Source organism: Leopardus geoffroyi, chromosome B3, assembly GCF_018350155.1.
Source record: "Leopardus geoffroyi isolate Oge1 chromosome B3, O.geoffroyi_Oge1_pat1.0, whole genome shotgun sequence".
NCBI lineage: Eukaryota > Metazoa > Chordata > Mammalia > Carnivora > Felidae > Leopardus > Leopardus geoffroyi.
Window position 1 is genome coordinate 25,518,489 of NC_059337.1, and position 14,118 is coordinate 25,532,606.

Here is a 14,118-nt window from a genome sequence, read left to right on the forward strand (position 1 = left end):
ATGTGGCCTCTTCTGTACCTTTAGTTGTGGAGTTTGTTCTCCAGTCTTCAATCAATTTCTGGGGTATTTAGGATGATATAATAGTTATCTAGTTGCAGTCATGGGAGGAGGTGGGCCTAAGATACCCCTACCCTGCCACCATCTCCTCCTCTCTCCCTTAAAGGTATATTTTAAAATAAGGCCATGTGTATAAGCACAGTGTTTCCGCTCAGCTTGTGTCTATACTTCACTTTCTTATATAGATTACTAGGGAAAAGAAATCCTCCTGTGTGCTTGTTTTGAGAACAAGGTCCTGATTTACTTGCTGTGTCAAAAGCAAACAATTATTCTATCTTAATTTATCTCCAGAAGGAATCTCAGAACACAGAAGCACACATTTTCAAGTGTGTAAGTTCATTATGGGCTCCCTCATTCAGCCTATCTCCTCTCATACATCTATTTCCATACTTTATTTTATTTTAAAAATAACAAAGAATGTGCATCCTAGAACCAAGGTCTTATCCTGGTTCTATAAGGCATTTTTTTTTAATTAAATGTAGTTCATATGTCATTTAGATTTCCTTAGTTTTTAACCTTTTGTTCTTTTCTGTTCCAGGAGCCTATCAAGGATATCACATTACATTTAGTTATCATGTCCCCTAGGCTTCTCTTAGATGTGACAGATTCTCAGAACTTCCTTGATGTATTTAATTTATTTTTTATTTAAATTTTTTTTCATTTTAGAGAGGGCAGAAGGAGAGAGACAGAGAATCTTAAGCAGGTTCCATATTCAGCATGGAGTTCAACAGGGGCTCCATCCTGGGATCATGACCTGAACGTAAATCAAGAGTGGGATGCTTACCCAACTGAACGTCCCAGGTGGTCCAGACCTCCCTTGTTTTTGATGGCCTTGACCATTTTGAAGAATGCTGGTCAGGTATTTTGTAGAAGGTCCCTCAATTTGGATTTGTTTGTTATTTTTATCATGGTTATGCTGAGTTTATGGGTTCTCAGGAGGAAAACCACATAGATGAGGTGCCATTCTCATCACATAATGTGAAGGGCACATGATATCTACACGACTCATCGTTATTGTTGTTGACCATAATCATCTGGCTGAGGAAAAATTGGTCAGTTTTTCCCACTATAAAGTTACTTTTTTTTTTCTCCCTTATACTGTACTCTTTGGAAGGAAATCAGTTTGCAAGGAAGCCCACACTTAAGAGACTTAAGTCTAGCTCCACCTTTCTGAGGGCAGAATAGGTAAACAAGTTATATGGAATTCTTTTTTTTTTTTTTCAACGTTTATTTATTTTTGGGACAGAAAGAGACAGAGCATGAACGGGGGAGGGGCAGAGAGAGAGGGAGACACAGAATCGGAAACAGGCTCCAGGCTCTGAGCCATCAGCCCAGAGCCTGACGCGGGGCTCGAACTCACGGACCGCGAGATCGTGACCTGGCTGAAGTCGGACGCTTAACCGACTGCGCCACCCAGGCGCCCCAATATGGAATTCTTTTACATGGAGATTAGTCTATTCTTTCATACTTATTTATGTATTCAATGATTTATTTATATGAGTATGAACTCATGGATATTTATTTTATGCTCTGGATTATAATTCAGTATGATGTCATTTATTTTGTTGCCCCAAATTGTGCCAGCTTTGACCACTGACAGCTCTTTCAGTTGGCTCATGTATTCCTTCAACAAGCCCATCATTTGGTTTTTTGAACACTACAAGATATTCCAGGTTTATCCTATATATTCCCTGCCTCAACTCTAGAAACAGCCACTCCAAAGAGCCCTCATTCTTTTAACTGGAGAATAAAAGAAACCAATATCTGAGTGCTGGGTCTGCTTGCTCCTCCTGGAGTGCAGAATTTTGTTAGGAATGTTTTCCCATTCAAAATATTAAGAATGCTCTCCCAAATAGTATTCTCTATAAACTCAAAATATAAAAGATGTATCTCAAATCTTTTAGAACTTATTTAGGTTTTCCAACATCACTACTTCTTTAATAAGATATTTTTTCTCTTCTTTTCTAAACTAATACTACTATTCACTTCTCTTAAGCACATACACAAGATTCCAAAGGCATAGTTGAAATCTGATATTTGCTTTTACAAAGTTCAGTCTTACTTCTTCCTCTTATCCATTACTCAATCTAAAAGAGATGCCATATGTCCCTTCTAACATTTCATTTTGGTTTTCTTTGCTTGAGTTGATTCTGTCTTGCTAGAACTTTCTTGTTGACCAGCAACTAGAACTTCAGGCAATTGCACACCCAGGATAAAAGATGCACCATGATTTTACAGGTAGGTAAGGTAATGCTTTCTGAATCATTTCTAGCCCTTCCTGGTGAATCAGAACATTTGGCTGACCTTTCTGGTAGCAGCAGTAGCACATTTTAGTAATGTCTTCAGTAAATTGTCTATAGTGAATCTGAGGTCCATTTCCTGGATCCTAGCTGAAAGTTCAGAGCTTAAAATCTTATGAAAATAGCTTAAGCTCCTTTTTTTCTTTTTCTAGATGTGTTATTTTGCTCTTGCTCACATTATTTTTCATCTGCCACTTTTCTACAGCCTTGCTAGACTGAATTACTTCCAAGATTGTATTTAATCACTGGCTATACCTGAAGTGATGCTATGTGTGCAGTATCAGAAATAGACCCTGCTAAATATGAGACTTTGCTCTTTCTAAATTAGAGAATCACTTTATATTTGTACATTTAGCCATGGCAGAGGATTGAAATGCCATAAGACTATAGGCAGACCCTGATTCTCAAGCTCATAATGATTGTGAAAAATACTGAAAGTATCAGCAGTTTCTCAGAATGGATTTCTGGCTGTGTCTATATTGGAGGCATATTATTATATTTTATTCAGCATGCATGAAGTCAATGGATAAGAGAAATTTACAGATGGAAGGCACACCAACTACATCTATTTTTTTTTTTTTAAGTTTATAATCAACAACACTGGGGAAGATTCTCCCAGGTGTGTATCTTCCTTCCCTTGTAATTTTAAGTCAACAGAACAATTCAACAAATACTAATTGAGCACCCACTCTGTACCACATGCATACTGGAGTTGAGGCAGAATACTGAGCCAAGGGAGCAGAGGTACTTTCCTTGAATCCAGTCCCTGATGTTTGTCCCTGTGCATTCTCAGAGCTGAGGGACAACTCAAAAATCTTCATTTGGTTTGGGGCATCTGCTTTGAGCAATCCAAAAGGAGCTGAATTTATCCAGCCTAGCTACCTCATAAGGGAGTGAATCTGAAATTTCTTATTTGTAACTTGAATACCACCACCATTGTGCGTAAAGTATTTATTTTTAATTTATTTAGTGTTTTTTTTTGTTTATTTGTTTTACTGTCAGTCACCACTTGCCTCACTTTTACATTGAAATATATCAATGTGCAATCATTAACTGAACATTCAAACGTGCCATCTCTGTTGGGCATGAGCCTGCTGAGGTGATATTTTAAATTCTTAAATTTCATGCCAGACACGACAGCCTCAAAGGGAAGCAAGTGATTACCATGGCATTCAAAGATAGAACTCTGAATGCCACCAGCAGAATGTCACCGTTTGCAGTCATAGCTGAAAGCAATTTGGTAGGTCACATCTTTATTCAGAATTTAGGAATGCAAAATATAACCATATTTCTAATTGTTAAATTAAGCCTGATATATTTCAGGCATTAAAAATACCTTAATTCCCAGTTCCTGTAGAGCAGGTTCTAACAAGATGGATGATGAGTCTTGGGTCTGTGTTGTGTGTTAATTTTGGGCCCACTGGGATTGGATAAGCCTCCTTGCAAAGTAAATTCAGCATGCTAGCAAAAGTCATGTTTAATCAGAGAATTTCACCACGTGTCAAGTTGGGTTTCAGAACCACACTAGTACCTACTTGCCCCCAACAGTCAGGACATGTAGATAAGCTCTGACTCCCAACCCAAAGCAGGATTCTAGGGTGCTGAATGGGAGGAGCAGTGGGGCCCAGCCCCTCCCTTTGGCACCCAGAGGTAGCATGATCTATGCAACATTTGGGACACACTTTTATCTTAAATTCAAGTTTCACTTTGTGTCCTGTATTCTGTCTGGCACCCCCTGTGAGACACCCCCTCCAGCTAGCAGCAGAAGGAAGCTCAAGGAAGAAAAGTGGCAGGAGAACTGTTCTATCATCCTGGAACAAGGGCCTTCAGAGGCTACTACAAGAGGCAAAACTTGTCCAAATAGAAGTGCCTCCATGGGCTGCAGGAAATGAAGGGAGCAGAGAATGTCTATGTTCTTTATCTTCCCTGAAAGGTGTAACTTCAGATAAGGAGGCGGATATCCTGGAACACCTGAACAGCATTCCTTTGATTCCAATTGTTCTTTGATGGCAAAGAACTTTGGGCTCCCCCTGGAGGCCAAAAGGGGAACAGTCCTTGCACTCATTGTTTCACCTCTGAGAAAGAGATGTTCCTAGAATAATCCCTTACCCCACAAAGCAGTTTTAAAAGCCTTCAAAAACCAAGGATTAGGGAAATTAGCAACTGAAGGGCATGTCTGGCTTCAGTTTCATTCATGCTAACTAGCCATTGCATAGTCAGTATTTGTGCCATACATCCGCTTAAATAGCTGTAATATCACCACTGGTTAGGAGAGACAACCTTATAAAGTTGTCTGGGTCATACATGCAGCAGTACTGCAATGAAAAGTAATAAGCCATGACATTTGATCCTCAGCTCCCCTACAGGTTCTCCACATAAAGTAGCACTTATACCTACTGGGGACTTGTACCCCATGTTGTGTGATTACATTTGTATACTGAGCAGTTCCTCAGGTCATGGATGATCTTGTCATCTCTTGGGTCCAGAATGCAGCAGACACTCCAAAACTAAATCAGTGAATGGATGGTAGACTGTGTAGGTAGTTAATACCTTTAAAAAATGACTTATGTATTTTAATTTGCAGTAAAGCAGGTTGCCCCATGTCTTCCTATCCATCAAATCAACATACTGCTTCCTGAAAAGAGTAGATGACACCTACAACATCAACAGAAATGCCATTGTTCAATGTTTGGTTTCAACCAGACTCCTCAGAGTACATTATGTTGAAATCCTGGCTTTCATAGATTGAGAGACAAAATTGGAGATCTGAGATGAGCTTCACTATGAACCATAGTGCATGACATATGAGAAGAATTCCTCCGTACAGGAAGGTTTGTGTAAGAAGTTGCATGAAGAGAGAGAGAGAAGTACAGATACAATTGTCCTTGGTGGTGGTGGCAACATACAGAGAGCTTTGGGGAAATCTGAGAAAACTTGAGGTGGTGCTAGTTCAGCATAACACACATTCAGACAGAGGGAGAGGGGAAGGAGTGGGCAGCACACAGAAGGATGTCTACTGGAAGTGGACATGTTACTATATGTGTTGGCAAGGATGCAGAGAAGCCTCATACTGTTGGTGGGAAAGCAAACTGGTGCAGCCACTCTGGAGAACAGTATGGAGGCTCCTCAAAAAGTGCCCCTTCGAACCAGCATTTTTGTATCCTTTGGATAGATACCTAGTAGTGCAATTCCTAGGTCAGAGGGTAGTTCTATTTTTAGCTTTTGGAGGAAACTACATACTATTTTCCAGAGTAGCCGCACCAGTTTGCATTCCCACCAGCAGTTAAAAAATGTTCCCCTTTCTCCACACCCTCACCAACATCTGTTGTTTCTTGAGTTGTTAATGTTAGTCATTCTGACAGGTGTGAGGTACTATCTCATTGTGGTTTTGATTTGTGTTTCCCTGATGATGACTGATGTTGAGCATGTTTTCATGTGCCTGTTGGCCATCTGGATGTCTTCTTTGGAAAAGTGTCTATTCATGTCCTCTGCCCGTTTCTTCACTGGATTATTTGTTTTTTGGGTGTGGAGTTTGGTGAGTTCTTTATAGATTTTACATACTAGCCCTTTGTCCGATATGTTATTTGCAAATATGGTTTCCCATTCCGTCCGTTGCCTTTTAGTTTTGTTGATTGTTCCCTTGCAGTGCAGAAGCTTTTTATTTTGATGAGGTACCAATTGTTCATTTTTGCTTTTAATTCCCTTGCCTGAGGAGATGTGTCAAGTAAGAAATTGCTGTGGCTGAGGTCACAGAGGTTTTTCCCTGCTTTCTTCTCTAGGGTTTTGATGGTTTCCTGTCTCACATTCAGGTCCTTCATCCATTTTGAATTTCTTTTATTGAATGGTGCAAGAAACTGGTCTACTTTCATTCTTCTGCATGTTGCTGTCCAGTTCTCCCAGCACCATTTGTTAAAGAGACTGTCTTTCTTCCATTGGATATTCTTTCCTGCTTTGTCAAAGATTAGTTGGCCATACTTTTGTGGGTCCAACTCTGAAGTCCCTATCCTATTCCATTGGTCTGTATGTCTGTTTTTGTGCCAATACCATGCTGTCTTGATGATTACAGCTTTGTAGTAGAGGCTAAAGTCTGGGATTGTGATGCCTCCCACTTTGGTCTTCTTCTTCAATATTACTTTGGCTATTCGGGGTCTTTTGTGGTTCAATACAAATTATAGGATTGCTTGTTCTAGCATCGAGAAGAATGCTGGTGCAATTTTGATTAGGATTGCATTGAATGTGTAGATAGCTTTGGGTAGTATTGACATTTTAACAATATTTATTCTTCCAATCCATGAGCACGGAATGTTTTTCCATTTCTTTGTATCTTCTTCAATTTCCTTCATAAGCTTTCTATAGTTTTCAGCATACAGATCTTTTACATCTTTGGTTAGGTTTATTCCTAGGTATTTTATGCTTCTTGGTGCAATTGTGAATGGGCTCAGTTTCTTTATTTGTCTTTCTGTTGCTTCATTATTAGTGTATAAGAATGTAACTGATTTCTGTACATTGATTTTGTATCCTGCAACTTTGTTGAATTCATGTATCAGTTCTAGCAGACTTGGTGGCGTCTGTCAGGTTTTCCATGTATCTGTATCATGTCATCTGCAAAAAGTGAAAGCTTGACTTCATCTTTGCCAATTTTGATGCCTTTGATTTCCTTTTGTTGTCTGATTGCTGATGCTAGAATTTCCAACACTATGTTAAACGATAGCAGTGAGAGTGGACAACCCTGTCGTGTTCCTGATCTCAGGGGGAAAAATCTCAGGATTTCCCCATTGAGGACGATATTAGCTCTGGGCTTTTCATAAATGGCTTTTATGATGTTGAGGTATGCTTCTTCTATCCCGACTTTCTCGAAGGTTTTTATTAAGCAAGAATGCTGAATTTTGTCAAATGCTTTTTCTGCATTGATTGACAGGATCATATGGTTCTTTTCTTTTCTTTTACTAATGTGATGTGTCACATTAATTTATTCGTGAATGTTGAACCAGCCCTGCAACCCAGGAATGAATCCCATTTGATCATGGTGAATAATTCTTTTTATATTCTGTTGAATTTGATTTGCTAGTATCTTATTGAGAATTTTTGCATCCATATTTTCAGGGATATTGGCCTGTAGTTCTCTTTTTTTTTTGCTGGGTCTCTGTCTGATTTAGGAATCAAAGTAATGTTGGCTTCATAGAATGAGTCTGGAAGTATTCCTTCCCTTTCTATTTTTTGGAACAGCTTGAGAAGGATAGATATTATCTCTGCTTTAAATGTCTGGTAGAATTCCCCAGGGAAGCCATCTGGTCCTGGACTTTTATTTATTGGGAGATTTTTGATAATGATTCAATTTCTTTGCTGGTTATGGGTCTGTTCACATTTTTTATTTCTTCCTGTTTGAGTTTTGGAAGTGTGTGGGTGCTTAGCAATTTTTCCATTTCTTCCAGGTTGTCCAGATTGTTGGCATATAATTTTTGACAGTATTCCCTGATAATTGCTTGTATTTATGAGGGATTGGTGGTAATAATTCCATTTTCATTCAGGAATTTATCTATTTGGGTCATCTCACTTTTTTTTTTATTTTGAGAAGCCTGGCTAGAGGTGTATCAATTTTATTTATTTTTTCAAAAAAACAAATCTTGGTTTCATTGTTCGTCTCTTCTTTGATCGGTTCATTGATCGGTTCTTTTGTTGTTGTTGTTTTGTTTTGTTTAGATTCTATATTGTTTATTTCTGCCCTGATCTTTATTATTTCTCTTCTTCTGCTGGGTTTGGGGTGTCTTTGCTGTTCTGCTTCAATTTCCTTTAGGTGTGCTGTTAGATTTTGTATTTGGGATTTTTCTTGTTTCTGGAGATAGGCCTGGATTGCAATGTATTTTCCTCTCAGAACTGCCTTTACTGCATCGCAAAATGTTTGGATTGTTGTGTTTTCAATTCCCTTTGTTTCTATATATTTTTAAATTTCTTCTCTAATTGCCTGGTTGACCCATTCATTCTTTAGTATGGTGTTCTTTAACCTCCATGCTTTTGGAAGTTTTTCAGACTTTTCCCTATGGTTGATTTCAAGTTTCATAGCATTGTGGGCTGAAAGTGTGCATGGTATGATCTCAATTATTTTATATTTATGAAGAGCTGTTTTGTGACACATTATATGATCTATCTTGGAGAATGTTCTATGTGCACTCAAGAAGAAAGTATATTCTGTTGCTTTGGGATGCAGAGTTCTAAATATATCTGTCAAGTCCATCTCATCCAATGTATCATTCAGGGCCCTTGTTTCCTTATTGATCCTGTGTCTAGATGATCTATCCATTGTTGTAAGTGGAGTGTTAAAGTCCCCTGCAATTACCACATTCTTACCAATAAGGTTCCTTATGTTTGTGATTAATCGTTTTATGTATTTGGGGGCTCCCGTATTTGGCACATAGATATTTATAATCGTTAGCTCTTCCTGATGGATAGACCCTGTAATTATTGTGTAATGCACTTCTTCATCTCTTGTTACAGCCTTTAATTTAAAGTCTAGTTTGTCTGATATAAGTATGGCTACTCCAGCTTTCTTTTGACTTCCAGTAGCATGATAGATAGTTCTCTATCCCCTCATTTTCAATCTGAAGGTGTTCTCAGGTCTAAAATGAGTCTCTTGTAGACAGCAAATAGATGGGTCTTGTTTTTATTTTTTTTTTATTTTTATTTTTTTATTTTTTTTTCAACGTTTTTATTTTATTTTTGAGACAGAGAGAGACAGAGCATGAACAGGGGAGGGGCAGAGAGAGAGAGAGACACAGAATCGGAAACAGGCTCCAGGCTCTGAGCCATCAGCCCAGAGCCCGACGCGGGGCTTGAACTCCCGGACCGCGAGATCGTGACCTGGCTGAAGTCGGACGCTTAACCGACTGCGCCACCCAGGCGCCCCGATGAGTCTTGTTTTTAATCCATTCTGATACCCTATGTCTTTGGTTGGAGCATTTAGTCCATTTACATTCAGTGTTACTATTGAAAGATATGGGTTTAGAGTCACTGTGATATATGTAGGTTCCATGCTTGTTGTGGTGTCTCTGGTACTTTGTGGTCCTTGCAACATTTCACTCACAGAGTTCCCCTTAGGATCTCTTGTAGGGCTGGTTTAGTGGTGATGAATTCCTTCAGTTTTTGTTTCGGAAGACCCTTAGCTCTCCTTCTATTCTGAATGACAGACTTTCTGGGTAAAGGATTCTTGGCTGCATATTTTTTCTGTTCATCACATTGAAGATTTTCTGCAATTCCTTTCTGGCCTGCCAAGTTTCAGTAGATAGGTCTGCCACTAGTGTTATCGGTCTCTCTTTGTATGTTAGGGTCTGTTTATCCCTAGGTGCTTTTAGAATTCCCCCTAATCCTTGTATTTTGCCAGTTTCACTATGATATGTCGTGCACAAGATTGATTCAAGTTACGTCTGAAGGGAGGTCTCTGTGCCTCTAGTATTTCAAAGCCTGTTTCCCTTCCCAGATCAGGGAAGTTCTCAGTTATGATTTGTTCAAGTACACCTTCAGCCCCTTTCTCTCTCTCTTCTTCTTCTGGAATTCCTATGATACAGATATTGTTCCATTTGATTGCATCACTTAATTCTCTAATTCTCCTCTCATACTCCTGAATTTTTTTATCTCTCTTTTTCTCAGCTTCCTCTTTTTCCATAATTTGATCTTCTAATTCACCTAGTCTCTCCTCTGCCTCTTCAATCTGAGTTGTGGTTGCCTCCATTTTATTTTGCACCTCATTTATAGCATTTTTAACTCCTCATGACTATTTCTTAGTCCCTTGATCTCTGTAGCAATAGATTCTCTGCTGTCCTCAATATTTTTTTCAAGTCCAGTGATTAATTTTATGACTATTATTCTAAATTCTTGTTTCTTTATATTACTTATATCGGTTTTGATCAATTTATTAGATGTCACTACTTCCTGGAGTTTCTTTTGAGGTGAAGTCTTCTGTTTCATCAATTTGGGTAGTCCCTGGGGTGGCTCCAAACTGCAGGGCACCTCCCCTGTACTGTCCAGAGTAACTTGTGTTGGTGGGTGGGGCCACAGCCAGACTGGTGTGTACCTTCTCTTCCCCTCTCCCAGGGGCAGGACTCACTGTGGAGTGGTGAAGTCCCTGTCTAGGGTGTGTGCCCTGGTACACTGCCAGGATCATGGTGCTGCTTGGAAGGGATCTGGCCAAGGGCATATTAGCCAGGATGGATCTGCAAGGTGCACAGGGGCGGGAGGGGTAGGCTTAGCTCACTTTGCTGTGGGTGGTCCCCTGCAGGAGGGGCCCTGCAGCGCCAGGAGGAAGGCAGACCCATCTGAGGGATGGATCCACAAAAACACAGTGTTGGGTGTTGTGCGGTGCAAGAAAGTTTGGTGATGGGAACTGGTTACCTTTGGAATTTTGGCTGGGGGATGGGAAAGGGAGATGGCGCTTGCCAGTGCCTTTGTTCCTCTGTTGAGCTGAGTTCTGACTCCTGGGGCTCAACAACTCTTCCTCTTAGTGTCCTTTCAGCCTCCCCACTCTCCAAGAGAAGAGATATTGACTTTTAACATTCCAGATGTTAAGTCCAGCTGGCTGTCAGAACTCATGGAGTCTGGCCCCTCCATTTTTCCAAGCCAGACTTGGGGGCTCTGCCTTGCCAGGTGGGCTGCCCCTCCACAGCCGCAGCTCCCTCCGCCCAGTCCATGTAGCACACACAGCCTCTCTGCCCTTCTTATCCTCTTCTGTGGGCCTCTTGTTTATGCTTTGCTCCAGTGAGTCCATTCTGCTAGTCTTCTGCAGTTTTCTGAGTTATTTAGGCAGATGTGGGGGGAATCTAAGTGATCAGCAGGACCTGGTGAGCTCAGTGTCCTCCTATGTTGTCATTTTCAAGACCAAGCTGCTGTAGGTCCATTCTTATGCATGTCACTGTCCAGTTTTACTAGCACCATTTGCTGAAGTGACTTTTTTCCATTGGATATTTTTTCCTGCTTTGTAAAAGATTAGTTGGGACTACATTAACTGGTATGTTAACCAACTGGAATGTAATTAAAAAATTTTAAAAAAGAAAGTGGAGATTTTACACAGGAATAAACAATGTACATTCACCTGTGAGAATGTCTGTATCTTTTAAGTATCTTAAGTACTGAAATAGAGAATATCAAACACTTGCACTTAAAGGTCAGGGTGGGGAGGGGACATAGCATAGCAGATAGAACTCCACATATAAGTACCATGAAAGTTAGCCTCAAGAGTAAGTGCATTTGGGAGCACCTGGGTGGGTCAGGCAGTTAAGCATTGGACTTTTGATATCAGCTCAGATCATGATCTTGTATTTGTGGGATTGAGCCTTGCATTGGGCTTCTACTGAACATGGAGCCTGCTTGGGATTCTCTCTCTCTCTCTCTCTCTCTGCTCCTCCTCCCTCCCTTGAGAGAATTGACTCTCTCAAAATAAATAAATAAATAAATAAATAAATAAATAAATAAATATTTTTTTAAAAATTGGGTACTGGTCGCTTGGGTGGTTCAGTTCGTTAAGCGTCTGACTTTGGTTCAGGTCATGAATTTGCAGTTCTCAAGTTGAACCCTGCATCAAGCTCTGTGCTGACAGCTCAGAGCCTGGAGCCTGCTTTGGATTCTGTGTCTCCCTCTCTCTGCTCCTCCCCCACTCATGCTCTCTCTCTTAGAAATAGAGAAACATTAAAACATTAAAATAAATAAATAAAATAAATAAATAAAATAAATGAAAAGAGTGGGTGCATTTGTTTCCCAGGGCTATTGTATAAGTAACCACACCCTAGGTTACTTAGAACAACAGAAATCAATTCTCTCACAGTTCAGGAAGCCAAAAGTCTGACATTGAGATGTAAGCAAGGTTGGTTCCTTCTGGAGGCTCTGAGGAAAACCCATCCCATGCCTGTCTCCTATCTTCCCGTGGTTGCTAGCAATCCTTGGCATTCCCTGACTTATAGATGCATCACTCTAAACTCTGTCTTCTTCTTCATCTTCACACAGCTTCCTTCTCTGTGGACTCTTATATGTTTCCCTCCTTTAACATATAAAGATACCCGTCATTTAATTTGGGGTCCACTCTAAATTCAGGGTAATTTCATTTCAAGATCCTTAACTAATTACATCTGCAAAGACCCTACTCCAAATAAGGTTACATTCTGAGGTTCCAGGATGATGTGAATTTGGGGATGGGGGGCACTCTTTAATCCACGACAGTGAAATTAAAGTTCAGCATCAAATGCTGGGAAAGTTAAAGGCTTGTTAATAGGGGAAACACCAGTATACGAGAGGAAAATTCAAAATAATTATTTAATTGGGATGTAAATACTTATGCATTCATATTTTACATTGTTCATTTTCTCATTCTTATACTATTAATTTTAAGTACATTATAGGCATTATGTCATTTGTAGTCTTTCAGCCTAATGACATCATTGTAAAAGGATCAGGGATCTTGCAAGGATAAAATGTGCATGAATTCAAGATAAAAGGATAAATACAAGGGTAAAATTCATGTGAAAAAATGCACTTTGTTGGGTTAAAATGGGAATTCATCTTTTATTAGGTGTCTCATTAAAAACAGTGGGTGTAGAATTATTGAAAATTGTTATATGCTAGTACAAAAGCTCCCAGATCCTATGTGCCAATTTTGTAGTACTATGCTCAGCTCTTCCACTTTTCTCTTTCAGACTGTGCATCTCTGTATTTGTAGTCATGGCCTATGGTGGAACCACTCATAGATTCCATGAGGGATTCACTGATAGGGATGGAAAATGTTCTCCCTGAGGCTGATCTCATGGAACTGTAAAGCAGTGTCCTGTTGTGGGAGTCTGCTGAGAAGTCACCATGAGCACACCTGGATGGGGGGCTGTGTCTGGCAGATGGAGCAGATAGACATTCACACTGGCCCTCTTTCCTTCTGGGCTGTGGTTTACTTTTGGGAGAAGAAGTACACTTAAGCCAACCTGTCTAACTTTGGTATAGTTATAACTCAGCTTCTGGATCCTCATGTGTTAGTCTCAATCATACTTTTAAAATTTAAATCACCTTTTTAAATTGGTTATGGTGATATAGACCCACAGCTAATATTCACTGGTAACTTTCCTCAGGTCGGTAAAACAGAGACAGATAGAGACTAATGAGAAGTTAACACCTTAGAAAGGATGTCTGAACTAAGGTAAACCAGATGTGGAGATGTGGAGTGAGGGCTAGATAGTAAAAATATTTTAGGAAGTTAAATATACAGACCTCAATTCTATATAAATTGAGTCCCAAGAATAAACCCTGGTATCTCATAATTCCCCAAGCTTGACATGTAAACTAAATTGTAATATATGAGAATTGTAATATGAATCATCAGCTTTGTCAAAGAGAAACACCTCCAAAGCTTTAAGACAGAAATATATTTTCTAAGAATAATGTATAAAACATAGTATCAAAATGGCATCAGTCCTTCTTAAATTATGGATAGTTTTTAAAATGAACATTTGAACATTACTATTTTTTATTATGAATTTATATAGCAACTTTACTATCAGAAATTCAAATATGAATGGAATGAATAAAAATATATGACTTAAATTTTCTTTCAAATTGAGTTCATAAGGGAAATCACATACTTTGGACTTAAAAAGGCATCCGAACGTCTTACTAGGTACCTTATTTTTTCAGGTAATGAATCTGAAATCCAGTAAAGAGTCCTTGGAGAATATACAAGTTGTATTAGCACCTAGACATATTATACCTAATTGGCTACCAGAAACAATGGAGCTCCCTT